Source organism: Diprion similis, chromosome 2 (genome assembly GCF_021155765.1).
Source record: "Diprion similis isolate iyDipSimi1 chromosome 2, iyDipSimi1.1, whole genome shotgun sequence".
Lineage (NCBI taxonomy): Eukaryota > Metazoa > Arthropoda > Insecta > Hymenoptera > Diprionidae > Diprion > Diprion similis.
In genome coordinates, this window is record NC_060106.1 from 4,059,751 (window position 1) to 4,072,262 (window position 12,512).

The window sequence follows — 12,512 nt, forward strand, 5'->3', positions numbered from 1 at the left end:
CTGGAATTTTTCATTTCACATGCAATTGTTTATCTATTGTCATGTTTTTAAACGGAACTTTGACTTGTCGGAGTTACGCCCTTTCGGAACTCTCGTAAGTTTAATCATCATCAGGTTCCGGATCATTGGAAATCTTGATGTTTCGTCAAAGTTTCATTTCTCCACTTTAAGCTTCGCCAAAAAAAGTTCGAAGTTTTGCACTTTCGCAACCCTTCAAATTCGGAATTTCAATCCCACCCCGTTAGACTCATAGCTGATGTGTTTAGCCGATTCGCCATGGAATGTCCCATAGGCGTATAACGTAGATAAGCATCGGGCACGCTATTCTGCGAATCCAGTTCGATCAAACTTTGTTGTATTGTACGTACATCGTACCGACCGTAGGTACTTGAGCGTAGTACTACCGTAAGAACAAACAATTACGAGAGATCCAGCAAGTCCTTCCATGTATAAATATGTATTATAGAACGTGAGTATCTCTACCTCTCTCCCGGTGTATAGAGGTACCAGATGGCCAATACATAACTTCGGTCAATGGCAGTCAGCCGGTTGCTGTTCCTCTCCGATTGAACAGACAAGAAAGTAAAGGGAGCGAGGCCAAAGCGCATAAATTCTTTTATACCTACTTTAAAGAAGGCTTATGATAGTCAGGCATCGTATGCGGCAATTGCTATGGCAAATAGATAATTATTCTCTCGGAACAACTCGAGGTTGCCATTCATTTTTTCCCCTTTCTTTAACGGTGGAGGTAAAAGGTATTATAAACATATTATTTATGGGTTTTAGTATTTGATGATTTCTAAGTTAGAAAATTTTTTAGAAGTATTACCAAGATTAAACAAACGGTTAATTTAAAAAAAAAAAATTGAAGTTTCTGAGATAAATTTAAACCACTCGTCAGATTGTATCAAATTCTTTCAAGAGAAATGTATTTTCTGTGTTTTAAAGGTGTTTCTTCTTGTAGAAAAATGAGAATCAGTTCGATATGAAAACAATCACTTGCTTCCCAGAGTAATTCATAGCTTCTGAAAACTCTAATTCATAACATCTACTCGTAAAATTCCGATGTCGTTTCAAATGGATTTTCGTTCTGTTGTATCTAATACGATAAGACGAAAATTAAAACACAGTCAATTCCCAGAGACTTCCGATTTTTCTTTATCTCATACTTTCAAGAAATTCCGGAATATCAGTTCAATATAATCATCACTAAGAAAGACGATAATCGGTTGACTTGAATATTATAAAATCTCTGCGAAACCGTACAAAACCGTGAAAAATATCCAACGCTGGTTATTAGAAACAGGGAAAACCTGCAAAGTCAGCATCGAAGGAGGACGGTAAATGGATAGTCTTCTAGTCCGACCGAGTTGAGCGGTAACTAAGGATATAAGGAAAGCGTCGAGATGGTCGAGAAAGAGAGAAGAGTCGATGTTGTTGCTGCGTTTCAAGAGAATCGGGAGAGAGAAGAATGAAAAAAAAATAGAAAAGAAGAAGAGAGAGGGATGGTAAAAAGAAACTGGACGAAATAACGCGTGCCCTGCGTCGCAGGACATAACAGGAGACGACGAGACGACGAAGCAGAAGGCATCAGGGTAACGGAATCGTTCGCACAAAGGCAGTCTTAGAGCCGGAACCTAAGTCGAATAGACTGTGTCTACGTGTCGTACTTACGTTCATGCCGGTTACACACCCGGTGTGTCGGCTCGAATGCAGTTGGAGAGCTGAAAGGCGCCTAAATTAGCCAATTTGCAAATTGGAAAAAAGTCTAGCTCTGAGCTCTGGTTTTAAATCTGTATAAAGGTGGTTCTTATAGAAGATGTGGACGAATTTTTTCCGCACCACTACTAAATCGATTTCAAATAATTAAAAAACAATTGCCTGATTGTTTTAGAATTTTAGACTCAAGTCTAAGATAGTCCGCATTGTGATCAAAGTTTCTCACGGAAATGACGTTTTTTTTTCAGTATACCTATATTTTATTGTAACAGTAATAATGTTCAAAAAAATCTGTAATGGCGGGGTTTTGAGTGGTCATTAGTACTATACTATGTGAGATAAAATTTACGTAATTATAGTATGCAATCTCGAGGAATTATTATGATTGAGATTCAACTTAATTAGCGACAACTCGAGTTGTTTTTTTTTTTTTATCAATTGTAAACTTGATCGTTTCGAACTTTAGATCTATACATCATGTGTTGAATATGATTTTCCACGTGTTTCAAATGTATTCGTTACAATTATATTTTCTGATACCATTGACATCACGTTCTATTACCTCGTCATCGGCAGTTATTCAAACTTTCACAATAATTCAACGATTTACAAATCAGTCAACTGGCAATAGCTTAAGGCAGCTCAAAAAGGCTAGTTTATTCATACATAACAATCGCATAAAGAAATAAAATTTAGTGGACTGAATAACATAATGCTGAAGGTTATTTCAACTCCTGTTATATTTCGGTTTATTTGAATTATTTATTGTTATAATATTATTTCACAAACTGAAAGGCATGAAATTTTTCATTCTGAAAAAGCACTCTTCAACTCCACGAAGCTGAAGCTAGCAGCCAAACGTGTCAAACTTTTCGTAAATAGAAAAATGCACTTCAATTTCATCCTCATAATTCTATAAAATCATTGAAGGTTCACGGTATTTCACAAAACTATAATTTCCGAACTTCACTATATACCATATTCAAAAGAACATTTTACAACATTTGGCTGTTGGCTTTAGTCTCGTTCCAACTTCTATACCCAAATTTGAAATGATAACCTGCAGAAGAAGCAAACACGACACTAAGTATAATCAAATAAATACAAGAGAGTCGCAAAAACACCGAATCTAGTTCATCAGCGTTCGTCGTTCATTCGCAAGCTGCTCTGTTCCTCCGACTGTTACGGGATGTTGAGGCAGTCATACCGTCGAGAGTAGAATTGAAGCGGTACAAGGTACGTACTCGCGATACGAAGAAAAAGGGGTGAGGGAGGGAGAGAGAGAGAGGGAGGGAGGGAGGCTGCAGTGGAGGTTGAGAGTTTAATACCGTGCGTCGAAGTAAGCCTACGTACAGGTATGCAGTGTCTGTACGAGTAAGTGAGAGGAGAAGAGCGCGTGCATGGTGAGCCATGAGCCATGAGCCATGAGCCGCACGCCTTGGCCAGGAGAAGTTGTAAGGTAGCCTCGGGGAATACTAATGCCCTTGGCATCCGGCGACAACCCGAATACCAAGGCCCTCGATGCACCGCGAGGAGGGGGGAGAGGAGGACTGACTTGACGCGGGTCCATCCAAGATGCGGTCTCGATGACGCCTCGAGATTCTGTGACACGTCGTCGTTACGATTGTGGAAGACTTTAGGGAGCGACGACTGAAAGACTAGATTCGTCATTCTTATCTCGTGCGAAATGCACAGAGTATTCTTTGGAAAAACTTATTACTATGTGATATATGATATTTTTTTATACTATTTTTTTTTTAATGGTATACTGAAAATATTGTTCAAGATGACGAAAAAGAAATACCATAAAAATTTCAGATTTTAATATTGATATTTAGATGTGCCTCATCGCGATTTTCTACTTTCCATAAGAATAACATGGCGAAAATGGTTCTTGCTTCTTGCGATTTTTATAACTAGATAACGACGCGTCGTACAGAAAATTCATAAACATGTTTTTGTAGGAAATTGAAGGTTCTACGAAAAAGGTCTCTTGTCATTTTACGATAAATCTACTCCTTCAAAAGTTATTTGAGGTCAAACATCAGCAAAGGACCTGAAATAACTTTTGAAGGAGTAGATTTATCGTAAAATGACAAGAGACCTTTTTTGTAGAGCGTTCAATTTTCTACTAAAACATGTTTTTGAATTTTATGTGCGACGCGTCGTTATCTAGTTATAAAAATCGCAAGGAGCAAGAACCATTTTTGCCATGTTATTCTTATGGAAAGTAGAAAATCGCGATGAGGCACCTCTAAATATCAATATTAAAATCTGAAATTTTTATGGTATTTCTTTTTCGTCATCTTGAACAATATTTTCAGTATACCATTAAAAAAAAATAGTCAATTTTTTTGATACAGTCTAATACACATATATATATATTTCGAATTACTCAAACTCGCGATAAGAAGTTTACATTTTTTACACTACTTTTCAAACTTGGAAAACATTTGATGCGGAAAAAATATGCACGCGTTGTAAGGAAAAACGCTGATATATATGATGCTGAATGTGTAATGAATAAGAGTTTTTCACGTTTTTTCCGGATTTTGAGAACCTTGTCGTCTGAACACACACTCATTACTTTTCACAGTTCTTTCGATTTAGTCGATATTAATATACACATTCGAATAGGATGTGTGATAGAAGTTGAAGAAAATATGAATCGCATATGTATCTTAGTTTCATACTTGACTTTTGCGATTGACAATTTAGTTTAATAAATAGTTTAATTTGATTTGAATTTGATTGGAACTAAATCGACCAGCATTATATCTCTTTTTTTTCGAAATTGCTACATTACTCAAAATTATAAAGAACATAACTATGGACATATTAAATACCGATAAAGATGATAAGGCGAAAAGAGATTGAATCAAATTGCTTCCCTATTTCCAAAAATATCGACTTATCAGAACTTTGCCCCCAAAAGATCAAAAAAATGTCAAAGAATCGTTTCCTATCACGAGACTTGTAAAAATCCTATAAAAACAGACAAAATGTGTGAAAACCCGAAAGGGATTAAATTTTCTTTCCGAAGAAACATAAATTAGAGGCATACTATGTACCAAGATTTATAAAAAATTTAAACAATTTTTGGGACACTTCAGTACGTTTTTCTCTTTTCTGTAAAAATTGCAATATTCCGGGACTTTTTTCTTTTCAGATTTGTTCCACGAGTTTAAACTTTTCATTCATTCTTCCACTCTGTGGTCCATTCGTAACATTCCACACTAGAATATATCAATCAGCACTCGAGCTTAATTTTTTCCATTACACAGCACAGCCGTGTATTATTACAAGCTAGAAAAGACTTCGTACATTGAGAAAGAATAATGATAAAGAGTTGCCTAAAAAAGGGCGTCCGTGCTCGATATCAGGGTTCTATTGACATTGCCACGACGCGATAATACGCTTGTGAATATACCGTCAGACGTGTTTGATAAAAAATTACAGGTAGGTATGTATATTAGGGTGGCGCAAAAAAACCGACTATTTTTTTTTTTTGTGTCTCGTGTGACAAAATGTTAGTTTTTGATCTTTTAAGAGCCCACTTCAAAGGACAGCTTAAAAAAAAAATTTAAGAGGTCGCTTCAAATTTTTTAAAATGTCAAAAATCGTCAAAAAATTGAATTAAAAAAATTATATTTTCAGTATTTTGTTTTATTTTTAATTCATGTCGTGATGTATTGTTATCGATTCTTTCTTACTAAAATGAAGAAAAAAAATTTATGAAATTTTAATATGAATATTAAAAGGTCGCTCGAAAAGATCTAAAGAAATGCACCAAAAAATTGAAAAAAAAATAATGAGCGACCTATCAAAATTCAAATTTTGAACTGAAACTTTCGGAAACTTATTTTTCTTTTGTCTATAAAATTATACCGTACCGAGAAAAAATTTAAAAAAAAAAAATCTATTTTTGACGATTTCTGACGTTTTAAAAAAATGTGGAGCAACCTCTTAAATATTTTTTTTTGAACTGTCCTCTGGAGTGGGCTCTTAAAACATCAAAAACTAACATTTTGTCACACGAGACTAAAAAAAAAAAAAAAAACTAGTTGGTTTTTTTGCGCCACCCTAATGTATATATATAACACACGGCAGCGTACAGGTAGGTACATAATACTCAAGATCTGACGACGCAACGACGGTATGTAGGTATTACCTTTAGACATATATATTCGGAGGAGATATTATTATACCTACATCCCTCCGATTTACGACATCCTCAAATACGCCTGAACGGTATACTAATGTTACAAAATATTCCGTGAAATGATATAAGCCTATAGTTGCATAGCCCAAAATACAGCAGTGTGAAGGTATATTGTAGGTATCTCGAGGTGCAATATATTATCAAACAATTGATATTAGAACTACAGACTAGAACGTAAAGTTCGGTAATTAAACATATTTAATCGGTTCAAAAATCGGTATCTGTTTGTCTCCGATATATATATATATATAATTAACCTTCTTTGTTATTGTGAGACGCGAGTTTCTATCACGGCGATGACGCAATGTGGTCGTAAAAATAATTTAAAATAATCTCAAATCTCTAATTAACAGAGAATGAGAGAAATAACGAAAGAAAAAAAGCGAAAACAATCAATTAGAGAGATGATCGGAAGTGGAAACGGCTATTGATAATTTTTATCAATATTATTATTGCGAGTGGCAGCTTGTTAGTTGAAAGATATTCCGTATAAATCGCGCTCCGATCGACGTCGATTTATATGCATTCTCGTATATAAATAATCGTCCATACAATCAGTCGAAACTTTACGGACGTCTGATGCACCTTGCGGCGTCTGTTGCATCGCTCTTTTTTGCAACGAAACTGCATATTCCGTACACACGAGTACATACACATGTATATATAAATATATAAGGTAAAAGATAGATGTGAACACACGTATTTACGTACGTACGAGTTTATTGCAGATAATATACGTTGTGTATACACACATATGTATATACATATAATAACAAAATATAGGCGCAAATCAGAGAGATAACATTGATCTTGCGCAGGCATTGGTGATTTTAATAATAAATATGTATAGCAACAATAAAGCTGTATAATAATAAATATAATTCATATATAAATTAATGCATCCTCGATAACGAGAGAATAACAAACGTTTGACGCCATGGTTTACGGTTTCTCGCGTTACTCGAGCATGGTTTAGCCCCAGACGCCCATCGGCAGGGGGGGGGGGGGGGGGTAATATAATGCATAAGAAAAGATAAAAATCGAATTAAATCAAAGAAGAACTGAAATGAAACCACGCAGCAGACTGACGAGCATGCGGAATATCACTGTCGTCAATGTTCAACAAGAGTCTCATTTTACAATATTCGACGTAATGGCTCGAGTGGCTTTGTTATCATCACCGGTGGGCGGTCCCCCTGCAGAAAACAGGCTACGGCACACTGACTAACTATTTGTTCATCACCAAGGTATGTCGTTATCTCCTGTTTCTCACTTATACCTTCAGTTTTACACACACGATGATCAATGCTGCGATAGGAACCCCATCCGTACGAGATTTTTTTTCTACCGTAAACAATTACGTTGTAATACTATGTGCACAATGGTCCGTTATATTATTATTATTATTATTATTATTATTGTTGTTGTTATTATTATTTCGGTTAAATTTATATTTTATCTATAGATATATGTGCAATAATACGAATTCGTATTCCAATCATTGTTGTAAGGTGATCTTTAATTTTCTCGATATCCACTAGATGGCATCATATATGTATATATACAATTATACATGCATATCTTCTCATGCAGACAAAGCGGTCCGAAATAGCTGTTCATATCTTTTCTTGCTTTTTATTCCTGCCCAACGCGGTTCATCAATTGAATTTTAAATTGTTAGAGTAATACGCCGCGAATTCTCTGCAATATAGACCTATATATAATCCCCTTTCATTTCCTCCACCATCACTCAACTCAGGTTGTAACATATATACTACAAAAACATTTCATTCTAATTGAACGTCATAAGCCTGTTGAAAAAAAAAAAACACACACACACACACACACGCTTTTATGTCAGATCATTTGTTGTGCATTGGAAATGAATTGTATCGATATGGATCTGAAATAATGTTATTAAAATAAGCAGGAAAAAAAAAAACCTGATAGCAAAGTAAATTTTGTTTACTCAGTTCAAACGAAATGAAACGTGTTCTTTTTTAGACCGTACAAGGGATCCTCCCAATATCTATTCTTTGTTTATCCTCCGTTTCTTTTTGCAATTGACTTTTGCTTTTCACGCATATAATATACATCTAGATGTTAATCGAACATATACTTGTATATGGGGTTGTCCAAATGAACGTGAACAGAGTTTGACCCCGACCCTCAGCGATTTGGTCGCCGATTTTTTTCCGTATTCTAGCACGATAAAAAAAATAAATCAGTATACCTTTTGTGTGCTAGAATACGGAAAAAATCGGCGACCAAATCGCTGAGGGTCGGGGTCAAACTCTGTTCACGTTCATTTGGACAACCCCATATATATGTTCTGTTTTTACTTCTGATGCATTTTCCCACGGCAATTTCCCTCGGGTTTGAAATTATATCGACGAGAAAAAGCTACGTGGTACCTGCACCGATTCACAAGCATCGACGAGGACGTGAACAATCATTTTTAATTTTCAAGGATGATATTTACATCGACGTGGAGGCTCAAAGGAATTACGGTTGGGGTTTGCAGGGCGATTCTTCGGACGGGCATCGATACATTGGGTCTATTGATTCCTGCGCGGAAAATCGAGCTGCGGCAGCTGCAGGCGAGAGGAATAAAGTCTTTGTTGTTGTAAAAATGCAACAAAAACACATCTCACGCAAACTATCTAATATGTATATGTAGGTATATGTATTTAGATATACGACGCTATCCATGCCTAAGCTTTCGCATATATGCTGCAGGAATAGAATGTTTTTGTGCCTCTCTGTAACGTGAAATGAACACAGCAGCTATCGCGGAACTCGTTGCTGCCGCACTGTGGGAAAATATTGCTCCCTATAGATATTATATAGATATATGTATACATAATAACTGCGAGTCGTGTGCATCGGTTAAACTACAACGGTATTCGTAATAAGTGTAAGAGGTGCTGTAGCAGAGGAAAATTGTAAGCAAGTTAATTAGTAGCATATATACATAATACCGATTTGTTTTCAACGGAAAGGCTTGAAAAGTCACTCTTTCTCATACGTGAATGACAGAGAATAATTGGCTCGACGATTACTTCATCAATCATTTTCCACCAAACACGTCGAACGAAAAGCGGAAATAGGTACATAGGACATTCCATTCGAGAAGTTGAAGTTTAGCTACAAAAATCGCAAAGCGTTACTTACACAAAACTCGGCAAATATATAAGCGTCTCTTAAAACGAGGCTGAAGTTAGTAACCTTGAAGCAATAAAACATTAGGAAATACATTATTAATGTGCAATATCCGAACGGCTTTTAAGAAGTTGGCTTTTGGAAATATGAATATATAAGTAATTCGTTTATCACGGTTCACCAAATTTTAGACGATCCTAAAGTTGCGAAGTAACGATTTCTCCTAAACATGCGTTGTTACAGTAACGTGACTAACTTCATCCTCACCTCTTAAACACCTGCAGCAGGTCGTCTACCTGACCGAGTAATTTTTGCTAGTGGATCAAAATGGGGGGGGGAGCAAAAACTGGCTCAATTTTTAACGAGCGGCGATTCATCGACTATTTATACTCCTCGACTTGTGTAATTTCGCTAAGTATTACTTCCGTTCTAAAATATATCATAATTCCGTCTACCTGCTTGCCTGCCTGTATCTTATACCTGCGTGACAATCTTGACTCACTCTGGAGCCCGATAAAACGCGAAGATAATACAAAATACAAAGGCGACGTTACATTGTATTCGCGGTGACGGACCGTCATTCTTTTTTTTTTTTTTTTTTTTTTTTTTCTCGTTTTTTACCTGCATGACATTTTTGCTAACGTATTATTCACACGGCGGTTAAGCGATCACCCGACCGGAAAGACCGGGAAAAGTTGACAATTCGTCGTGATTTTTACTTTTCAATCTTTAGATCATACGGCAACACAAGAATAACTTTCTGCATTTCACCGTACAATATTCCAGCTGCAGAGGTTTTTTCGAAATAGCTGTGTATAATGAATTTCAAAGCTTCGGATTGTTTGACAAAACGCCTCGGTTTAATGTCACGAATTTCAAGTTCAAGTAGAACGTCATTGTAACGAAACATTGAGAAGAATGATAATTTTTATATTTATAATGATTTTTAAGGAACTAAGATTGTAAAATTAAGCGGTTTACTGAATTTCAAACAGTTCCAAAATGGCGAAATAACGGTTTTTCCTCAGCATGAAATCGTTACGCCAACGTTACCAACTAACTTCAAGACGATAAAAAAAATAATCCCCCTGCCCGACATTATGTTTCAATAAATAATTCTTCTATCTCGTATATAAAACGAACCAATCGACTTACGCGACTTGTAAAAAATTAGCAAATGTCAAATTTCCGGAGGATGCCGTTATAAAAATGACGGTGGCGACAAAAAAAGGAGACAAAAACAAAAAAACAACAACAAGCCCGAGTATCGCGTAGGCGAGGAAGAGGCTGTAGGCCAGTTCCGTCGTACCTACAAGCGAAGGTCTACCTGAGTGTAGATGCACCGCTCACAACGGCTGCGTTTCTAACTATTACGAGTTTGACAGAAGAGAAGAGCAGAAAGCCTACCTACTACTGGTAGTAAATGGCACGTTAGCGAAGGTGGGAGAATCAGGTTTGTATAAGCATGCGTGAACTACTGCATTGGCCCGGAATACGGTATACTCATCGTTTAAAAAGAAGAACGCTCTACTCGCCGTCGACGAAGCAATTGTAATACCGACGTAAATACATGGGCAATGTATTATATTATAATAACGCCATAACATGTCTCGAGGTATGCGTGATGTTGCTGACAAAGACTATTTGTAACACCGGATCAGCAGGTTTACGCAACTCTTGATGAACAATTACGACGTCCTGGGCTTGACACAGCGAACAAACAAACAGGCTGCTGGATAAAATTTGCGGTTCATGATTTTCGATGGAAAACTGTTTATTCACGTACATTCTAGGCGTGTTTTAATTCCAACTGGTAGCGATCAGCAGGAAGAACGAATGATTCGATATACCTGCTGTGTTATTTGCAATAACTGCGTCGTGAGTCACGATTCGCGGACAGCCGTTCGCGCGCAGCGAGCGACGGACGGTTAAAAAGTGGGAAAATCGGCCGATCGCATGCCGTCTCTGTGGAAGTGAGTTTCGCCTCGCGAAATGCGCTGGGAAATCGAGTTATGATCAGCGTGAACGGGACGAGATGAGATGAAACAAAGTCTGGTTAAGAGTTGAGGAAAACATCAACAGGTTCGACTATATGTATGCTAGTAGAGTACAGGTAGGTGGGTACCTTGTCTCGTGTATTTCGTTTTTTTCTTCTTCGTTTGTGTTGTTGTTTTTTTTAGTTTCAGGTAAGAGGCTCTCCGAGATTTCTCCTTGCGTATCACCGCCGCCTCATGGTTGTAATTCACTAATTGTAGAAGGGGAAGTGTAGGTATATTAGAAACGGCGATGAGTAGTCGGGAACTGAATAAAAACACTTTTCGCACGCTCCTATACGCGTAATGCACAAACTTCTGCGCGGCACTTGAAAAGAACACACTTCGGCACTCAACTTTTCCAACAATATCGTTAACCGCGCGGATCACAGCGTCTCCAAACTCAACAACCACGCATCCAAGGTGCGCGTCACTACTAAAGCCTTCGGTTGAGCCACCGCCGACAACCACCGACTTTCTGCGCATGCGCCCCCCGACATTCCGACTACCAAACTTTTCGATGCAGAGTTTTCGATGGAAACACCGCTCGACACCGCTTCGATCGAACCGACGAACGGACGATCGGTGTTCAAATCGACGCGACGTATTTATTCTACCTGGTTGGGACATGGCCTATAGGGCCAATACCTCATGCTTTAGAAAGAAAAAAAAGAAAAAAATTCTACCTGGTACTTGTCCGATATAATCTATAAATTTAAATTATACTATACTGCTACTCTATCTTCATTGCATCGAATCGTTGACAGAATATTTTCTAGTAATTATTTTTTACATTTGCAGATTTTTTATTCCCGGCATTGTTTGGGCAAGACATAAATAGTATTGGGTGGCTTGAATCACATTGCCACACAAGAATTGGGGGGCAGGTCTTTCGGGAAACTGTAACACCGTACCTATAAAAATATTCATTTATTTTTTTAACAATTACTTTATTTCCTTTTGCAGTAAATGAATAAAGGTTTAGGCTCAGTTTTTTTTTTCACACCCTATTTCCTAGAAAATATCATAATATCCCATGTTGATAATTTCAGATACCATAGGCTTGTGTAGAAAATGCAGAAAACAATAATACAGGTGGTAAATACGCTTCTGTATTTTTATTTCTTTTACCTGTTCGGTTCTTTCATTGAATTTTGTTTGCAGTAAATCGTAATAATTGACGGTTGCAAAAACGAACCAATCATACCTTTTGATCAACTTCGATTGTTAACTGGTAAAAACATCATTCTTCTCATCAGACGAGCAATTTGGGAATATTTCTGTTAATCAAAATAACGCGCTGCTATTTCAACTCCTACGGCTTATTTGCCGCCAAATGCGAGGTGCGACGCACAGTCACGAAAGTGTAGCTACCA